The sequence below is a fragment of the Seriola aureovittata genome, chromosome 11 (genome assembly GCF_021018895.1).
Source record: "Seriola aureovittata isolate HTS-2021-v1 ecotype China chromosome 11, ASM2101889v1, whole genome shotgun sequence".
In the NCBI taxonomy this organism is placed as follows: Eukaryota; Metazoa; Chordata; class Actinopteri; order Carangiformes; family Carangidae; genus Seriola; species Seriola aureovittata.
Window position 1 is genome coordinate 16,799,280 of NC_079374.1, and position 21,250 is coordinate 16,820,529.

At 37.0% G+C, this 21,250-nt stretch overlaps 1 long non-coding RNA gene across 1 annotated transcript in view; it reads left to right on the top strand.

The window, feature by feature from the left end:
- Nucleotides 1-11,844: 11,844 nt before the first annotated feature.
- The window catches only part of LOC130177059 (uncharacterized), a 42,777-nt gene continuing 33,371 nt past the window's right edge, over nucleotides 11,845-21,250 (top strand). Inside the window, exons 1-2 of the long non-coding RNA XR_008828967.1 lie at nucleotides 11,845-12,093; nucleotides 12,188-12,327. This is a non-coding gene — a long non-coding RNA (uncharacterized LOC130177059). The remainder of the gene's footprint in view (nucleotides 12,094-12,187; nucleotides 12,328-21,250) is intronic.

The following is a 21,250-nucleotide window of genomic DNA, read 5'->3' on the forward strand; positions in this document are numbered from 1 at the left end:
TTCCTTGGGAATCAACTCCATTACCTATAGTTGAGTCTATGTTTGTGAAGAGAGAAGACAGGCCGGTGTGTTGCCGTGTGATAGTGACTTGGCTTGTTAGTGCAGATGCCTGCCTCTCTTGCATACACATGCATAATACATCTCAGCCCCATCTTTCATTCCCTTGTCTAAATAGGAGGCTTACCCTCGTGACACACAGAGCAGCATGGAAACAGGCTGAGCCGGCATGCCTTGGCAGGAGACACCTTGGACCCATCTCATACCTGCCTGAACTGTGATCCTGTCAACTTCAATAAGTCTCCCAGGCAGAGGATACAACATATTAAGAAAGTGACACTCACCACTGTAAGCCTACAGAGCATATGGAGAGAATCCAGGATAGAATTACTGAAAATGTATACTCATACAATTGTTGTAAATCCTATATATAAATGCAGGTAATGACTAAAATTATGATAATGATTATCGTCTTAGCATTCCTGTGGTAATTTTTGCATCTCACAGTTATTGCCATGACACAACAACAGGCCTGGGTGGTATTAAACTATCATTTTAAGCTGACAGTGGAGAAGCACATAGTGAACTGTTAGCCAAGCTACACACTTATGAAATAACTCAGCCTAAGCATTGAGCTATTAAGGAAGCACTGTCCTTAATTAGATGAAGACATAAACTCTTTAGATGAGTCGATAAGAAGGAGCCACCTAATGTGATCTCCAGCAGATTGAAAAGCATTTAAGGCGAAGCACCAGTGACTGCTAAAATGAGATTGTGGCCACTGCTTTGGTCCCATCAGCATTTACCCCTGCCCTACCCCCTGCATTGTGGACGGAGTAATTACTGATGCATGAAACCAGGTAGGTATTTCTTACATGATATTGTCTGAAAGAAAGGAGCAAGGAAGCAAACTCAACCCATTTGAAAATTTCACCACATTTTCTTTTTCTAAAAGTCAACACAACTATGCCTCATTAAAAAATACACCTGTGACATGTTGTGTTTTAGTGTGCGACTCCTTGAGGTTCCTGGATAAACGTATGTGTCTTCCTGAGGTAAACCGCAAAGAAACTGCTCTACCACTTGACTATGCCACTGTGTATATAAATCAACACAGCTATAGTTATCACAGGGATTCATTTATGCTAAGGTATTTAACATAACAGTTAGCAGATGAAGGGCATAGTGAGTTACTGTGATTACTGTGAGGTGTTACTTAACTTGCCAGTAAAGTAAACAAGACTATGAGTTTACAGCCACACTAACAGCACTGTGAGGTTGTACTCGGGTGTGAAATGCTTACAATAACAAGGCAAACATGCTGTAGGTGTAATGTTTATAGTTCACCATCTTAGTGTTGTGTGTTAACATGCTAGTGTTGGCCAATTAGAAGTGAACGCTGCTGAAGCTGGTGGGTCATAAATCACAGTTCTGGATAAATTAAAACTTTGACCTGATAATGGTGCTGGATGAAAAGTCAGAGCTGAAATTGTTATTACATCACAAGTCAAATACTCTGAGAATGTTTCAGTAAAATTAAATGACAAAGCCAGGAGAGAAATCCCAACAGGGATATTATGAGGATGACACATGATTGATTTGCATGTCTGTTTATCCATTTACAGGAAACCACACAGGATTCCAGAGTATCTCTGTCTGACATTTTTGTAGCCTGTCATGCAGACTGTACAGCAGTGACCCTTAGGTTACAGTATTAACCTAATCTACTAATAGTCCAACCCAGAGTACCAAGCACTGACACCACAGAGCTGAATACACCTCAGCATTAATCAAAAATGCCACATTTATCTTACAGCAGATGAATTTTTCCAGCAGTAAGAGTTTATCATTTTTTATGTCACTGTTTCAACTGAAAATATACACATATATATATATATATATATATATATATATATATATATTATATTTCAGATGCAGATTGCAAAAGTTACCAGCATGCTATGTTAGACACTAGCAAGTCATGATGGAAAATAAGGGGTTGGACTGTCAATTGCGTCCAAATTGTTTAATGTTATTCTCCCTATACTCCCTTATCTTATCTGCAGTGATTCCCAAATTGGAATATGAATAATGGACAGTTTGAATCTGTGTAATCTCAGTCTGAGCACATAATTTAGAATTGACCAAAAAGAAATAAAACATTTTATTATCAAACTGAATAGATGGTGTGGAGTGTTGTGAAGGCCACTGACTGCTTCTGATAAAACTGAGTGGCAGCTCACAATAATACAGACATATTTTCATTTTTAGTAGTGCCAGAGATAAAAGTGAGATAGTATATCAGGTAGATTTGGTGCATTAGAAACCAAGGCATATTCCCTCTACTTCAACCATAATGGCAGTTTTAAAAATACTTCATAAAATACAGAGTGGAAGGACAGAGAGTAGTGAGAGAAGGACATTTTAAAGACTGCAGTTTTATTCATGAGGCGTGCAGCTTAGGCTGTTCCTCTGAGTTAAGACGAGAACTTATATTGCACAGGGCTCTTTTTTTCCAAGTGTAACGTGATGGGCTACGTAAGAGAGTAACTTTTCAGATTCTTTTCTAATGCAAACATGAACAGTGATTGGATGCATTTGTGACAGCATTCATTCTCATTCCCATCCCTTCCAAGAGCTTTTGTCGTGTGTGTGTGTGTGTGTGTGTGTGTGTGTGTGTGTGTGTGTGTGTGTTTTATTACATAGTGCCAAAAATTGAACTTCAATTGCTCATTTTTATCATCCCAGTCAGTAAAGAATGCCAAAAGAAAAAAAAGTAAACTCAACAATAGTAAGTCAATTTATTTATTTATTTTTTAGTATAGTGCTGGAGACACTCACACACTGCCTATTACTTTTTTCTTCCCTTCTGGCTTTCATCTATTATTAATGCATAACTCAAATCAATATAGATTATCATCAGGCATGTTTTAAAGCATACACATCCTACTGTAAAGTGTGACAGTGCTGTTATAATATTTATTAGTGTCCTCAAGAAGTCATGCAATATTACCTAAACTGGTGGGACTGATCTACAGTCTGAGTGGCTCTAGATTAAATTATTGTTAGGCTGATGCTATTTCATGAGTGATGGAGAGTGCCATGGCAATTGTTCGGGGATGTAGTTCTGGTGCAGCAACTTCTCACCACGAGGGAATGTGGGGTAATATTTTTTCCTCCTGGATCAGGGATGGAACATTCCTCCATGCTACGCTGCCTTCTCTGCCCGAGCTCAATAATAAGCCTGTCAGCTTGATTTAAAAAGCCTGTGGCAGTATTATGAGAGACACCATCAGATTTACAATAATTCATAAATCTCAAGCAGTAAAAGATAAATCAATAGAGGTGTGAGTTTAAACTGTTTTCAGTCTCCTTTCTCTTTATGTCATAGCTGAAAGTAGAGACACAATTCAATTGTGGAGGTACTGCTGCACATTGCGCAATAAATTTATATTGTTTGCAGTGCAATGAGACATTTCCACTTTGTGCATAAGCTGGCAGCATAAAACTTTGAAATCTGTGGATGTGATTGGAAAAGTGTTGATTATTGAATGAACTGGATCACACTAACTGTATTATATCGTAAATGGCGGGAACCACGTATAACTCTTCAATAAAAGAAAAGCAGTGCATTGCACTTACAATTCTATTGTAACTTTCTAATTTTATTATTATGATCCTATAATATATAAATACAAAACCTTGAAACCTATCTTCTCTGACTAAGTGCCCCTTGTGATGCCCATGTATTATTCCAACTTCATGGAAAAGTGCTATAGTTGTACTGATACATAAGAGTGGTCAGTGATCTCAACAGCTACTGTCCAATATCTAAACTTCCTTCTCTGGCAAAAATCCTGGTTAATTTTTTTGACTCAAAGTTTATTACAGCTGAGCTGTCTGGTTTTCACCCAGGTCACAGCATGAGCTCAGCTGCAGTTTCATTAATTGCTGACATTGTCTTTGCTCTGGATACAAAACATTTAAAAAGTGATACCAAACTACAGTTTACAGTCTTTATGACTAGGTGAGGTTACGCTCAATTGGCTCAATGCCTAAATCCCAGGGACAACTGTTGTGGTTGATGATGCTGAGTCAAGCACTCTTTCCATCAGTACTGGGGTGCCGCAGGGTCTATTCTTGGTCCATTACTATTTCCATAATATATAAATCACATCATTCCTCCTAATCAGTACTTCAACATTGTCATGCAGATGATAGAATTCAGCTGTCCTCAACTTGATTTAAATGCAGATCAAACCAAATACATGATATGTCCCACATTCACCAATGACTCTGACCATTCTACCATTAAAATTTGAATGGTTCTCATATCACTCTTGCTGAGTTTGGAATCTGGCTTGACAGCAGACCCATGTTCAAGAATCATATTCAATATTTGACGTAAAAAATTCAAAATGGACTATTTGTCGATTTGTTTGTTTTTATTTGTATTAACTTTCAATGCTGGTTATGTGGTTGTCTGATTTGGAATATTATATCATATATCAAGCCTCTCCTGAAAAAGATGTCAATCTCAATGAGACTACTTGATTGAATAAAGTTTAAAAAATGGTTATGATGCATATTTTTCAAAAATGATACAGGTTTTGAAAAATGGGGTACAATAATGTTGATATCCTATAGGAAGTTTCATGGTGTAGTAGCACAGTAAATACAGCCGAACAGAAAGTCATGTGATACACCTGATCAGAGCCCTGACATCTCACCCACACTAGTGAATGAATCTGTTTAATCTTGAATTTCTGACAAGTTGTACGGAGTTTAAGCCACGGAGGGTTAGTGATGTGTGTCAGCATCTACGTGATTATGAATGCTACATTTCACTGCCTGGTAATTTGTGGGGAAGAGAAGCCATATCATAGTCTGTCTTTTGTTTATTTCATGCATCAGATGATTTTTTAATTCCAGAGGTGCAGTAAATGCTCTTATCAAACACATACACCATCATTACTCATGCTGATGAGCAACCCAGACTGTAAGAGGGAATGAAGAAAAAAAGCAAACAACTTTCTTAGCTCACACTCAGCTTATGCACAATGATTTGCTTGATTTGGCAGCACAAAATATGTGTACATTTCACTCAGCAGGACACAGGTTACAACATTTGGTATCATGATATTGGACACATATCTCTTGAGCCTCCACTTTCAACAAAACATGTTCAACATCTCCACCTTTAAGTTGTGACACAACCTTGTCAATGTCACAACATTTTTCAACAAACATTTTCACTTAACTGGTTTTCCACAGCATTATGTCACATTACATCTTTTTATGCTGCTTTAAAGAAATTCTCATCCTTGAACTCTTTACTACATAACATATATTGCAAGTACATAAAAGGAAATAAACTACACAAGAGGAGTTACTGGTGCAGCAGGACTTAATTTCAAAGGTCCTCACTGAGCTTAAATATTGATTAACACTACAGTTTCCTTTATGCCTGTAGAGCTGGTCATGCCAGCAAACTGTTCTTCTTAATAGGCTGCTTGTAAATTGGAAATGCCACCTTGACTGAAATTTGCTAAAATTTACACAGAAAATGTACTTTCTTTACTTTTTCTATAAAAAAAAACCCCTCACATTTATTTGGTAACATCTCTGTACTTTTTTAGATTAGCAACAATATTCTTTTGAATCTGTGTTTAAGAATATGATGCTTAGGATTATCAATGTCTTAAATGGAATTCTTCTCTAATGTTGGTGGTTGCATAAGAGGTGTGCAAAAGCATGACAATTTGGTTTTTAGTGTAAAAATCAGTTCATTTCTAATTAATATTCTATAGGGGGAAAACAAGATCCATAAAATAGAAAGAAAGATAGCAAAATACTTGTCCAAAATTTAATAATTCACCACAAAGAACAGCACTGTTCCTGGGTGTTTGTCTCCAGCCTACCACTGGGCTATAGCCATAGCTGCCCATCAGCACAAAGCCGTGGCCAGAAGTTAATTCCTTTGTTGCTGTGAGCCTCTGAAATGAAAAGAAGCAGGACTGACTTTTTACTTTCTTAATAACACAGAAACATGAGTTTTAGCACTAAAATATCATATTAATCACCTGTAGTGATTGAAAAATTAAGCAGTTTTGTATTGTAGAGAGAAGCTTATCCAATTCAGGAAGGTGATATGCAGTTCATGCAGCTGCTCATTTTGGATTTTTGTCTAAACTAAAAAGAAATCAATAAAGTGACAATAGATTTGGCAAATGGTTACCCCTAAATATTTTGCTTTTTTAATCAGGCAGCTTGCATTGTTAAACAGCCTATAAGACCATCAATTATAATTGACTGCCTGGCAAGCTACCTTGCAAACCAACGATTCATAGCTTTGCCTGAGGCTACTGCAGCTAAATACCTAGTCCTCTGTTCCCAAACCTCATTTGCTTAAAAACAAATACACAAAAACATCAACAACAACAACAAGCTAAGTTTTTTTTTTCTTTCTCTACTATCTGCTTGGAATGCGTAACTTAAAAATCTCCTCTGAGTAGCATCATTGTTATTATATTTAGATCACTGTATTGTATCAGCGCTCATAAAACATAGAGTCAAAAAACCTCAAATGACACTGTAGATAACTGTGTTATGCTTGTGTTACTCAATTGTTAAATGATTTCTTTTCATTATCTTTGTAAACTGAAAGTAGTCGAATATTAGCTGTTTACATATTGCACATTGTAGCAGATTTACATTTTGACAGATCAAAGCTTCTTGAAGGAAGCAGAAGATAAGACAAAATAGCTCTGGAGAGCCACATTGGAGATTCCACAGGCCTCTCTGGCAGCAGGGGGGTTGCTGCTATGCCATGACTGTTGTCTAACCACTAGGACTACAGCGTAGGTATGAGAATATCCAACAGTATATTTACTTTTAAAAAGAACACTGGAGCTGGAACAAAAGCAATATGATATACTGTTAAGGTCATGAGCATAGAAGTGATGAATCCACACAGTGATTATTACATAAAACAATATGAAACAAATTCCAGACTGGGGAGTTGTGCCATTCAATGGATTATCATTGACACCTTAAAAACCGCAGTTAATTCAGCTGTCTTCCTGACTGTCCAGCAGTCAGTGAGAAACGTATTAGTTGTCCTTTTGATGAAACAACAGAAAGGGCAGCTATTCTTTTTTTATCAGAAAGAAACTAATGAATATTTACTTAATTTATCCATTTTCTCTGTCAGTCAAGCTGAAAATACAATCCCTTTCCGTTACCTGCTGAAACAATGATATGGACTTTGTCTCTGTGTGTAGTGTATTATAATAATGAGATGTCTTCATATACTTGAAGTGGCCTCTCTCTCCAACTGTGAATAAATTATGATTCACTGTTGATTGGATTTCTGTCAAGAGATGGAACAGGAAATGAAAGCCTTTGTACGGGAAGGGGTTACAGTAGGAGAGGAAATTGTATGGCGTGATTAATGCTTTTGTGCAATTTATGCAGCCATTTTCTGGCTTACGATTACAGGGAGTAAACAAGGCAATGGCAGAGACAGCTAATCCTCTCCATCATTCAGTCCTTGGTATCTGTCTGAAAGGGTCAATGATTGACTCTGATTTAGCCTGGTCCCAGTTCAGAGGAAATGAATAGATGCCAATCACACTCCTGCAATTCCATCAGCAGGGCTGTCCAGTTATGAATAGATGGGGAACAATGCATTCTTTATACCAGTCCTAAGTTATAATTATATGCTACATTACATGTCATTGCAGCATATGAAAACTATATGAATGTGCTATATAATATAATATAATACAACACAATATAATATAATATAATATAATATAATATAATATAATATAATATAATATAATATAATATAATATAATATAATATAATATAATATAATAATATAATATAATATAATATAATATAATATAATATAATATAATATAATATAATATAATATAATATAATACAATACAATACAATACAATACAATACAATATAATATAATATAATATAATATAATTTAATATGATATAGTCAAATACAGGAATATCACTTACTGTGAATGTTGAAAATGGAGTGTTGTTAAAGCACTGAAATCATTGTTTTTTATCTGGTGCTTGGAAGCACATCACTAAGAGCTGCATTCAGTGTCACTGGTCCATTGGTTTGGCAGCTTGTATAATGTGTGTTGTAAAACACAGTGCTTACACATTTTGTTTGGTGATTGTTGCAGTTACAGCAACACCATGCTATAGCAGCATTTTGCTATTCAAATGGCTGAGTTTAAAAACCCAGCATAGCTCCATTCACTGCATTGAGTTTGTCTACCTGAACACCTAAGTGCTGGAGGACTACAACAAGCTTTGAGGATTGAGCTCCCATTCCTTACACTACTTCTGAAAACCTGTCCTCCTTGTGTCGTAAGCAGAGACTGTGGAGTGAGTCTGAATGCACTGGAACGTTTTCAGCACAGTTTTCTTGTCAGAGCCATTCAGCATCCAGAACAGCTACCTTAAAACAGGCTTCCCTGCCTATCACACAGTTTAACTAGGACAGGACCCCACAGAACATTGTAACCAGCTGCTGTGGTGTGGTTTACTTCAGCATACAGCGGTACCTTGGTGCCACAAGGAGCTGTTGGAATAACTAATACCTAGAGTACGAATTAAGTGTCAATCAGAAATCAACCCCAGACCTCAGCTTCCTAACATAGGAATGTCACTACTTAGTTGTCTCTCCTCACAACACATTCAAGTGTCGATGGACATGCACCACTACACCGCTCTCCAGCTGCTCTCATTCTATATGTTCTGACTGTCACAGTAATAGTCAGGTGATGGTAGTGTTTGTGAAAATGTATGCCTATGCCCATTTTTAAGAAGCATCCCAAAGCCTATTCGTGTGCAAGAGCACCAGTGAAACCACTGGGTGAGTAGCTGCCTTAATGCTTAGCAGTTGTGTGTTGCACTTTGTGAAATAATTGGATTATCATAAAGCTTCCAAGCTCTGATAGCCAAGCGCAAAGAGTGGCACAGCTCAGCCCCAGTTCAGTCCAATGCCTGCTGGCTGGGCAAGGGTGAGAGCTCTTCACGCAGTTCATCGGAAACCCCTTCTGAGCTAGGTGCAGCATCAACTGGACTATTTAGAAGAATTCCACTCTAGCGCATGGAGTCCTGATGACGAGATTGTCTGGATAAAATAAATTCTCATCACTATTTGCCAATGGGCACAGGGCCAAGCCTTAGCTAAATGAAAATCTGTTCAACTCAAAAGCCTGAAAAATCTGTGTCATCATAAGAAAAGGAAAAAAAAGGCATGTGTCAGATCCATTACAGATACATTGGCTACATAGATAGCCTATAATAAAGGAAAATTTGTAAATGAACATGTTCACAATAGATACATATAGTAATTTTCAGACTATATGTGTGGCAGTGGTAGGTGTCCAACTCATACACTGTGCTCTTTTTTTGATTAAGCCAGCATCACAGTTGTACGCACATCACCTTTTGAATTAAATGTCTTTAAGTATATTATCTCTTTTAGGTCAGTTTCTGTCAGTGAAGTCAGACCTGATTTAAAGATGAATTGCCGAAAGATGAAAAAAGGAGTTAGAAAAAATCATCTTGTTTATTTTGTGTCAAAGCCACTTTATCTTATCATGCGACATCTCAGCAGGGAGTGAGGAGCTGACTTCATACAGCTCTTATTAGAAGTCTCATCACTGTGTGTCTGCAACTGCTCCATCCCACTGGCATTTTTACTGAAGACCCTTGTGTTCCAAGTATTCCAATATTTTGTATTCTGGTCCAGCCAAAGAACCTCATGCATACATTACAGCCAGAGAATTGCAGGCATACATATTTGGATGAATAAAATACTGAGCCTAAGGTCATTCGCAATTCTCTGTTCGGTCTTATCATTTTATAAATTACATGCATCATCAAGAAACTGCATTTACGTTACCCTAAAACAAAATCTTAAAAGAAGATTAAAAAGGGACAACAAATGCAGAAGTTTTTGATTTCATGACATTATCTATGATGTTATGATATGTCAGATTTTTGCACAATTGAGAATTAAGTTTAAACTGCAAATGGTCAGAATGAATGTGTATAATATGTGGAAAGAGCTGTTTAATTCTCCAAAGCTTTATTCCTCCAATAGACTTTTGCTAACCCACCAAGAAAAGATTTGCATTGAAATTTACTGTTAACAGCCTGGACACTATTGTCACAAACTATAACATTTATCTTTTTCAAGTCAGAAAAACAACAGCTGTTATGTTGGGTGTTGAATGGAATAAATTAATGCTCTTCTTTCATAAACTCAAAATATTCATCCAAACCTTTAATCTTTTAGTTCCCAAAATTAGTTTTAGACAAGTTAAACACAGAGGGTAATACTGCTGTTTTGAGGTTCACTAAATCATTTCCATTATTTCTTGCTGCACCCTGTCTTCTGCTCCCCTCATTATCACATCCTGATTAAAACAATAATGAGAGGGCACTAAGGATGAAATTACTGCCATTCAAGTCGGTTCTTTTGTTTGTTAAAAATTCTAATGTTATCATGTGAGTTGTTCTGTGTTGAGGAAATTACACAGCTTCATAAAAACAATCAGTGGCTTAAATAAGGTAATAGAAATATCAATCGTATAAAGAAGCAAAATGCTGCAATTGCACCTCATTATCACACGATAGAAAACAAAAACAGAGTTGAAGACATGAGATTTTAGCATTCCCTTTTAAGATGGTTTGCTCTTAAACTGCAGGGTAAATCTGAAAGAAGGGTAAGTACTACAAAGAGACAAATTTAAAGCTGTAATGAGCAATATTTGCACAGCAACACTAAATGAGATGACAAGGGAAAAAAGTCTTCTTGTATCTGATACCTCTGAGAATCACTTACCTAGATCTGATCTGCATTGATGCTCCATTGATGTTCTGTCTCAGTTTGTTTGGGATGTAAGTGATGAGAAATTGCTTTCATTTTATTTTGGGTCAGGATTTTATTTGATCTTATCCTTAAATGTGAATAGTGGTTTTGGGGTTGTTCTTTTTATGAAAGCCTTGAGAACAATAAATTATGCTGGTGTGTCATCCACAGATTTAGGGCAGTCACCAGAGACATGCACATTTTAATGTGGATAACTTCAAAAAGGGTATGTTTTTGTTTAGGTAATTGAATGTGGTCCATCAAACATCTCAAAAAGTCTATGAGCCACTGTAAATAGTTACAGTAATAGTAACTAGTAACATCTACGAATGAGACTCAGGTCAGAGAGGATGCTCCATTCAGTGGGCGCTTTATTTTAGGCAAGTAAAGTAGACAAGAATATATGTGTGTAGTACTGACTAAAAATAGTGAACATGTGGATTATAAACAAAACAATAGTGCTGCTATATTTCAACCCTATTACGATTATCCCAACATTTCCAATGAGTCAGCAGTAATGTGATCCACTATCTAAAAACACATTAATCTTATCCATGGACGATTATTGCAATCTTACAATTCTTACAAATCTTATTTTTCAGTGTTTAAAAATATATATACGTATGTTGTATCCTGCACTGAATTTGTAAACATTATTGTTTCATTTGACATACAATACATTTCAGTTACAATTGGAAAATAAATAGATTAGCTCAACGATTTTTTGTGTCTAATACTTTTGCATTTATATGGTGAAAATTAGTAGCTTTGTGAAGAAATTGGAAAATCCTCCGTTGGAACAGTCCTTGAACCTGTCATGGCGTCCAGGTGCCAGTGAAGTGTATTGGCCAATCAGTGACTAGTAATATGACGCACTACAGTCCTGATTGGTGGGACTATAGCGAGCAAGATAATGAGGGCAAAAGGTGTAAAGCCGAGCTAGTTACAACAATTTCTAAGTTCGGGAAAGTCTGTCAAATTACTGTTTATTAATTAAGTTTCAAGCCAGAAGTTTTGCATCGTTTTGTAACTCGTTGAAATGGGAAAGTTGGCCCTTTATAGAGCAGTTTTCTGTCGGTAATTAAACCTAATTGGTACGAACATGCGTCACTAGTCCTGTTGCTAGCTAGCTGTGGCCCTCTAGCTGTGATGTGAAAACACATTTTGCACCGAGTGAGTATGGACACCACCTGTACACTGAATTCACGTGGATATTTAGAGTTGAAAAGAAATAAGGTTTCATTATTATTTGTGGATTTCTGGATAGTGGACTGAGCAACTGGAGGAGCCTTCCTTCAACTCATGAACACAGACTGAGCCTCAGGACGGGTTGGCTAAATATTGCTGAAAAAAGGCTTTGGAACTGGAAGCCTTGGCCAACAGCTTTCTGAGAGGTCCAACAGAACAGTGAGTACTGAGTAGTACTACCTAATGTTTTCTGTGTCTATTTTTGTGAGTTTCATATGAAGTTGATAATGAACACTGATACATACAGCCTACAGCCTATATATATATATATATATATATATATATCACCAAACTACCTGCCAGCCCTATAAATGGAGGCATATACAACCTCAAACAGTGTTAAAACTCAGTTGAGTACTGTGTGACAAAATTTACCTTGTTTAAGAACTGGGGTAGGTGACTGAAACATGTTTTCCTCTCAGAGCTTACTGGAGTTGTATGTGTTCGCTGTTGCAACCATTAGGTACTACAAACCCTTACTCAACTTAGCTACTGCTGATACCATCTGTTGTGCATTCTCGCTGCCTACATATAGGGTGCAGTTCAGCATACACAAAGTGTGTACATGCTGAACTGCAGCCTATATGCCAAAGAATGCTGAGAGAGGACCACTTAGGAGCTTCAGGACTCATCAGAATTGTTCATGTACAGTCGACTGAGACAGTAGACTCGGTGCTTGTTAGAGCTTTTAGCCTGTGGATATCACTCCTGATTCCTACTGCATTTTGAACTTTTAGTACCTGTTAAAAACTTTTATCTTCATGTTGTTTCTTGTTTCTTCTGCTCGCATGACATGACAAATACAAATTGTTGTGAGTTTTGGTTATTCACTGTAAAAATAAACACATAGGATCAACACAGTTGTCACAGTAAGTTAAGTAAAACACCCCTTGAATTCATAATTTATCAGCTGTATGTATCCTAGTAGTCATCCTTTTGTCAGGGCTGAATGTTACAAATCATACCTTTTTAATATCATAAGAGAAATTGAAAGATGTGAACCATCTGGTTTTAATAATTATTAAATTCTCTTATTACTATTTACATATTGTGGTATGGGAGGATGTAATATTTGCTCATATTGTGATATGTAAGGTGACTAATGGGGCTATAGTTGTTGCAAAGTGAATGACAGCTGAAATCATGATGTCATATCTCAGCGAGCCTCTGTTACACTATCCAATGTAATCTCATTCAGCATTTCATTCATATGCCTTTTGATAAAGTTAAACAGTGTTTACATTGTGAGCACAGAAAAAACTGCAAGCACGGCAGCATGCATACTTTCGTCATTCTAAGTTGGTTTTGTGAATAAAATTGACCTAACATTGCTTTTTCAGCTTTCTAGTTATAACATTAGGCTTTTAGGGCTGTAACTAATGATGAAACAATTGATAATGAAAATAGTTGCTGATTATTTTCTGTCAATTTGCTCTACAGTTAATATTAGGTAGTATGTCACAACATACATAAAGTAAGAATTGAGTGGGTGGGCTACAATTATATTGCTAGAATTCACAGCCAACAGTTTAAATACACGATATAAACCACCTAACCAAGCACAAACATGCTTTAAACAATTATACAAGGCATATTAATTAGAAAATTACAACAAAGGTGGTTGTGTATACAGGCAAAATGGTGGTGCTGGAATTGTAGTTTACAATCTACTTCATTACAACTACTTCACACAATATACTGTATATATCTAGGCTAAAGTATATATGTCAGGGTTGGTGAGGCAGGAATACCCTCTTTAAATACCCTCTTTACCCCAGAAGTTTCAAGTAGTGTTTTATGGTCAAACCATGTCAGTATAATTTAAAAAAAAAAAAAAAACAAAACAAAAAAAAAACACTTTAAGTGTTTATCTTTTTTTTAAGATTCTGCTTGTGTATTCAGCTTCACCTCAGCTATCAAAGCGTGCTAAGCCAGCTGATGATTTCGCCACAGGGTGTGTAGAGGCTGTAGGACTTTGTTTTTCTTCAGTTCTAAAATCCTTGAAAATCCTTTACAACAGCTATGTGTCCTGGGCAAATGCAAGAGAAAAGGGGATATGAAAGGGAAAATTTCCACTAGAAATATTGTGATGAATTCACCTTTTGTTTACTTGTTCTATGTGTTGATCACGTCACCAAAACCTTCACACCTTTGATGGAACTAAATTATTGGTTGATTTCGGCACAGCAGATTCTCAAAGCAATTTTTTTTTAAGAGACCATGCTCCATTTTGAGGGTAAAAAACTCCCTGTAACCATTCCTTCCATTCCCTTGTTCTATATTTTTTCTGTGTTATTTTCAAATGCAGCTGCTCTGCAGCAATTTAGGATGGGATTTAAAAGCCTTGGATACCAGGGGCACAGGTTTGTGTCCAGATTAGGGCTGGGCGATATGAAGGCCATATAGGCTGAATGATGATACACAATATATTTTTTGGTATTTTCTACGAAGTACACTAAATGTTCAGTTGTAAGTCAAAGCCACATGTGAAATGTCAGAGGCACTTTTATTAAAACACTCAACATATCAAAAAATCACAGACTGTGATCAAAATAGAATAGAATATATATATATATATATATATATAATATATATATATATTAAACAGGAACAGGCCTATCTGTGAGAATACTCCTTCAGTTGTTTTTAAGAACAATAAGAGACTGATTAAAATAGAGTACAATTACAGGATTTCCTGTCCTGCTTAACAAAACACACAGCTGTGCAATAAACATATAAAAAGAACAAAAATAACAACAGGTCTGACCCTGTTTAAAAATATACAGCTAAACAATATATCAACATGTAAATTAAAATAAATAGCCTGTAGTAAATAAAAATAGGCTTAATAGACTCCTTTCCTTTTTACAAACCAGGCTTCTTCAGCTGTGTGGACCAGTGCTCTTCTCCCTCCAACTTGTGAGCAAGTGGGGGCAGGTCTGAATGCAGACGGAGAGGGAAATGGAAGGAGAGATGTAAACAATGGCATGTAGGACTGTCGTGAGGAAAAAATTTAGGATGATTTAGAATGGCTAAACAGTGCGGTATGCAATATCTGTCAGGGCAGTGCAGTGCTCTCCACAGCTGAACCTGCTGCTCTCTTCACCTTTTCATTTTGTATATATATGTGTACTCAGTTAGTGCGTTCTGGTTGTTGAGTCTTGTAAATTAAACCCGCTTTCATGTTTATTTTCTGCACCACAGCTTGATGTTTGCCTGGTGACATAGGCCCTGTTCAAACCTGGCAGTAACAGTGTGTCTCAGGTGATCCGATCACAAGGTTCTCCACATGTGTGTTGAGTGACCGCTTATGATTGAATCTCACTTCCCTGCTCAATGATAAATGCATTGTTGTTTTTAGCACGTCCAACTATGACAGACCGGTCAGAGAGAGAGCGTGAAAGACAGAGAGGCAAATAGGGGTTGAGCAAATCAATGCAATGCATACAGCGCTGTAATGAAATAAGGTTTTAGCCATTTGGGATAGTTAGATAGCCTTGTTTTTTTGTTTTGCCAAGTAAATACATTTCTTGGATGTTTTACAAGTTGCATTACAGCCTAATGGAAAAAAACAGAGAAATGTGTACATAGTGCAGTTGTGGCGGTTGTTTACCATATACCGTGGTTGACGTGCCTGTAGTGCAATATTTCAATTTTGCTGGTATTGTGACAGCCCAACTGGCACAGCTTTTATGGAAGGAACATGTTATGTAGCGCAACATCAAACTATATCGATTTAAAGTGTAGTCTTATCCTATATCTCGTTATACTGGCCACCTCTACTCCAGATGTCTTCAATGTCAGATTTTATATTTTTTTAACTGTTGCTGGGCTGCATCAAGTGTGTATGTATGTATGTGTATCTATTAGTGTGTGATAAGGATTAGTGATAACAACAGTAGGTACTGTTATTATCACTAATCCTTATCACACCCTTAAGTACAGATTTTTTTTTCTCAGAAACAACACCATTTCACTGCCAGATGTCGGATTTGGGAAATCCCACAGGAAGACTTATAGCTTGTTCTTACTTTTTAAATTTCCCTAGGGTATCTTATTAAGGTGATATTTATTTTCTCCAAATAGCTGTTACAACAATATCAAATAACTGTTATAAATGGCCCTTCTTGTGCTTTTTGAGAAATTTTGAATTTAAAATGGAATCAATTGTCTTATTCGAACTAGAGGAGCCTGCTGGTTTATCCAAAAAGTTATTGGTGTGATTGAGCTACAGCAGAGTTGAAGCCAAGTGACATACAGCAAACACAACATTTTTTCATCATTTTACCTGTTCACCCAGCCAAAAGAAATTCATTTTTTAAAGCTTTGGAGAGCAGCATATCCAATTCATAAGGGTCACTGCCCTTGCATTTCAGCACAACACAGGAATATCGCAGCCTTTTTGCCCTCTGTTTGGCCTGCTGTGTTTGTGCAATTTTCCTCCCAAGGTGGCCTCCATGTTTGTCACCCTTATCTCCCTTGGCCAGGCCACTGCTTACAGGCCAACTCTATGGAAACCTATGGTTGACCTGAGCTTTGAATATACTTGACAGACCTGTGGAGCTTGTCAGGACCCTGAACCCACAACCTACCTCTTGACTTTGCCAAAGGCACTCGCTGCCATTCACATGTCATTCCCTAGGGTGCTGAAAATCTCCAAAGCGGATGATTTCACTATGCTCGTACATATAATGTATTAAATAATGAAATGGAATTTGATGTGTGGATGAGGATCCAAGACTATGAAACCTACTGAACTGAGGATGAGCTGCTGGGCATTGCAGACTTGTACATTAACCTATGAATGCTGAGTAATATTACTAAGTATTAATAATTCTCTAAATCTGCAGAACATCATGAATCCCATTATACATATACAGAATTCTGTATTTCAGTATGATTATTCTGAAGCCCTGCTGGTTATCTGTCGACAGATGGGCGGAGGGCGGTTTGGGGTTTCACATTACAAGAGAAGGCATTGACCTCATTCCCAACTATTGCCTGAGATGAGCAATGAGCCACACATCAAGCCCACAAGGATATTTCAAGAAACGATTTCAGCTTTGCCTTCAACACTAGATTTCTTTGGGATTCTATTTTGTATGCAAATGCAATAAATGTTTAATACCAAAGCATTGGCGCTCCATGGATATTAATGACAGCTTGGCAGTGCATTGGCTGGTGAATTAGTATTCCCCTTCCTCTGGGCTCTGTCTGGCTCCTGTCTACCAGAGACATGATAGGTCCCACTCCGCTGACAGGGACATCCCTGAAAATGTGGCCCTGTCATCTCTGCATGAACTGTTAATGCCTAATAAAAGCTCAGTTTGGACTGTGTTTGGACTGCATTGTATATTAATGTCAATGGAGCACTCAGCAGCATATGCAGATGTCAAAAAAAGGTTTGGTCATAGTATTTAAGTGTACTAGTGACATCACTCTCAAATAACAACAAAACTGCATTAAGTTAACTTCATCATGAGATGCTCTTTGGAACACTACACAGAGGACTACAACTCTCAATAACCTCCTCTATTTGTCTGTTGGAAGAGCACAAGACTAGCACTGCTGTGATATTTCTTTTTTTGTGTGAAATACAATAAAAGTTTTAGAAAGAAAAAGGCCATTACTTCACAATCAGGGAGATACTGCAGGGAGCCTTACAGAGTTCTTTCATAGGCTTTTCAGTCTTTTTAAGTCTTAAGTTCATATTTATAGTCCAATCACCAATAAGCCTGTTTTATCACTTTTAGACTCATCTCTTTTGCTACTGCAAGCTTGAAAAAATGTAGAACAATGACTGCTACGTTATGTTGTCCTTGTTTTGACTGTGGTCTGTTAAACTAAGTATTCATTTAGGGCTGCATGATATACAATGGTTGTTTTTAATTTTCACTGGAAAAAATGATGTGATTTTTGTTTGGTCTTGCACCAAACCAACATGTTTACATGGTTTGGTATTTCTGGAGAATATGTTTTGTTGGCTGCGTCATCTCTGTAGCACCACAATGCTTTTGGTGCTGACAATGCACAACAATGTTATGACACATTTTACCTTAATCAAAAAATTGAAAAACATTGAAAATGCTGTAGAAAACTCTCTTTATTACAGTGTAAGACTGGGGTACATGTGCTGCAAAATAAAATGGTTCATTGTTCACCCCTTTCTGTATCGGCTCTCGTGACCCATGTCCCTATTGTGACTTTGTCTTTCTCTCCGAAAGCTGGTGTTATTTTGACATTGGCCTTGGCTGAGGTCTGCGCTGTCTGAGTACCCTTTTAGTTCAATGTGTGCTGGCTAAAATGTACTTGCAGTATAATTTAGTTCTATGGCCTCCCTAAATATAGATTTGTCACCCCCACATTCTATGTACTATCTGTCTACTGTACGTACAGGTACTCAGTAGATATTTCATTGGTTCTCTGTGCTTTGTGCAGAATTTACACTTTTATTTACAGAGCTTTACCAAAATCCCCTTCATAAATACACAACCATTTTGTGAGTACTGCCACATACTGAAGACAGTTTGGTGGAAAAAGGATATTTCATAGTCTCCCTCCTTAGTGTTGCCATCCATTGCTGGATGATGCTATTACAGTGGTTGACTGATATTTTATAGTTCAAACAATATGCCTCACTCAGCACTGACAATTCAATGGAATTTGTGGTTGTCTATTAGCGGCTAATTTCCTCAGCCTTTTGTTTCCAGTTGTATCAGGCTTATTTCAGAAACCATTGTGTCTCCTCTTTAATTACCAAGTCAGTAGAATCTTCAATCCTTGATCCTTCATTCAAAAGCCAATTATGAAAAGAATTCATGTTAGAAAAACGATAGTGTCTGTATGATATAAAACAAGTCTCAGACAATTCAAATGAGAATGCTGATCATACTAGTCATATTTTGATAATCAGTTAAGCACCCCCTCCATTATATGTTGAATTTTGACCCATCCATCTCCACCTACTACTTGCTTTAAAATTTACAATTAGAAAATATTACTGTTCACATTTTAAGGGGCTAATTAACACTGTTATCAACAACACATTCTTTAAACTGCAGTGTTGTGTGGCAGAAGTACCTTTTTGATCAGATTTGTCTGAGAAGGCTGAGAGAATCTTTGTCCCAACAACTAATTGACACCAACCTTGGACGAGAAGTGAGAAGTAAACAGCATATGAGGTTTTTTTTTTTATTTATTTATTTTTTTTCTATTTTCTCTATTATGCTTGGAAAACATTGTAGTGGTACATGTAAAAGTTTCTTTTACAAAACCTCAGTTGACACTATCTTGACCATATCAATGCGCTAGCTCAAATTGAACTTTCTCTCTTGGGAGTGAATCCCCGTTTTGTGATTTACTCACTCGATCCTTAAGGGGGGTTGTCCGAAAGATTGCTACTGAAAGCTTCAAAGCTCAGACAGTCAAGGGACAGAGACTGTAGTGAACACAGGGCTGCCTATATACTCTGACCAGAGGAAACACACTCTGGACAGTCCTCAGAGAGTTGGAATCACAGTGTCATAATCCTGAATGTATTACCTTGATCCTCGAACTTGGCTCGCTGCAAGAAATGGGTGTGGAAACTGCAGTGAGGTGGCTGGGAAAATGCTGTATTGAGCTTTGTTTTGCTGCCACCTTGGAGGTTTGAAGGACTGAAATACTACCTTGCATTACCAAAACAGGGATTTGCTTTGAATTAGGCAAACAGCAGTGTAGTCCTTTCTCGCGAGGGCCTTTCCAATAAACACTCTGAGGCAATGGGAAAGAAGAAAAACAAACATTAATCCCAATCAGTGTGTCTTGACTAAGCAAACACTTTACCTGAGGATACCGTGTCTGAAGGGCTGACTGAATGCATACGCACTCCTCTGGAACAAAACTGCCCTGTAGCTTAGCTCACTCATCAAGCAATTCAAAGAAAGCAATATTTTGTAAATGAGCTTTACTCCTCAACCATTAAGGCTGTGGTTTCTCTTTGACTGAAGACCTTAATAGCCTCCTGCTTGGGACAGGTGCAGTTCAAATTGCCTCCCCTTAATGATTAATGAGGGAAGCTCTGTTCATGTTGAGGCTAAGACTGAAGCCTGTGTGATAAAAGTAGGGCATTTAGTTCATGCATGGAAATAATGGGGAAAAACAAACAAAATTGGGCTCCAGAAGGAGAAAATTACTTTTTGGACTTAATACTAGCTGTAAAGGATCAATAATGTATAAAGCAGCTCCTGACTGATTGACATCAGCTAATTCACTCAAATGATAGTTCTCTAGTGCAGTTGACACCAGATAAGGCAAAAAAGGCCAGTCATTGAAATAAAAATAAAGTCACCGTTAATGATAGAGATGAGTAAACTAGCCTATTAGAACATGTTAACAATATATAAATAAATCAATATTATGTCAAAAAAAAGAATGTGTGTGTGTGTATATATAATTTTTAAATTTTTCTTTTTTCCACCTTCCATTTTTGTATCATCTTACTTAATTGGTTGGATAGGTGTAAGTGGAGATAGTTGGAGCAGGGACTACCTTCTAGTTCCAACTGAAGTTTTGAAAGGCAGAAGTCCACTTCTTGAATCACTGCTTTTAATCAAGTACTCTTCATGCAATGCTGGAGTAGAGTTCATTTTTGCCTTAGGCGTGTAGAATGAACTTGCATGCATGAAAATATGTCAAACTTGTTGTTATTGAGCTTAAATTTAAATGCAGTGTTTTTCAGTAAACAATATACTTACACACTGTCATGATGTTTAGTACATTGAAGGGGATATTTTGTGATCAAGGTTATAAATTTGGTGTTTTTCTTTGTTGTTGTTCTACTCACTACCACTTAAAACCCCCTCTTTGACTCAGATTAAACATTTCCAAAATTTCCAGAACATTTTGATTACATGCCACTAATATACATATATAAAAGTATAAAACCACATATGTTGTTTTATTTATTAGTGTTTTGTAGCTTTCCAAATCAAATTCAGAAAAGTATTAATTTCATACTGTATATCAGTGAGAAATAATTTCTGATCTGATAGTCACTACTAAGGACTGAATTTAACAAACTACCTCACTAATGTTAGCAAAA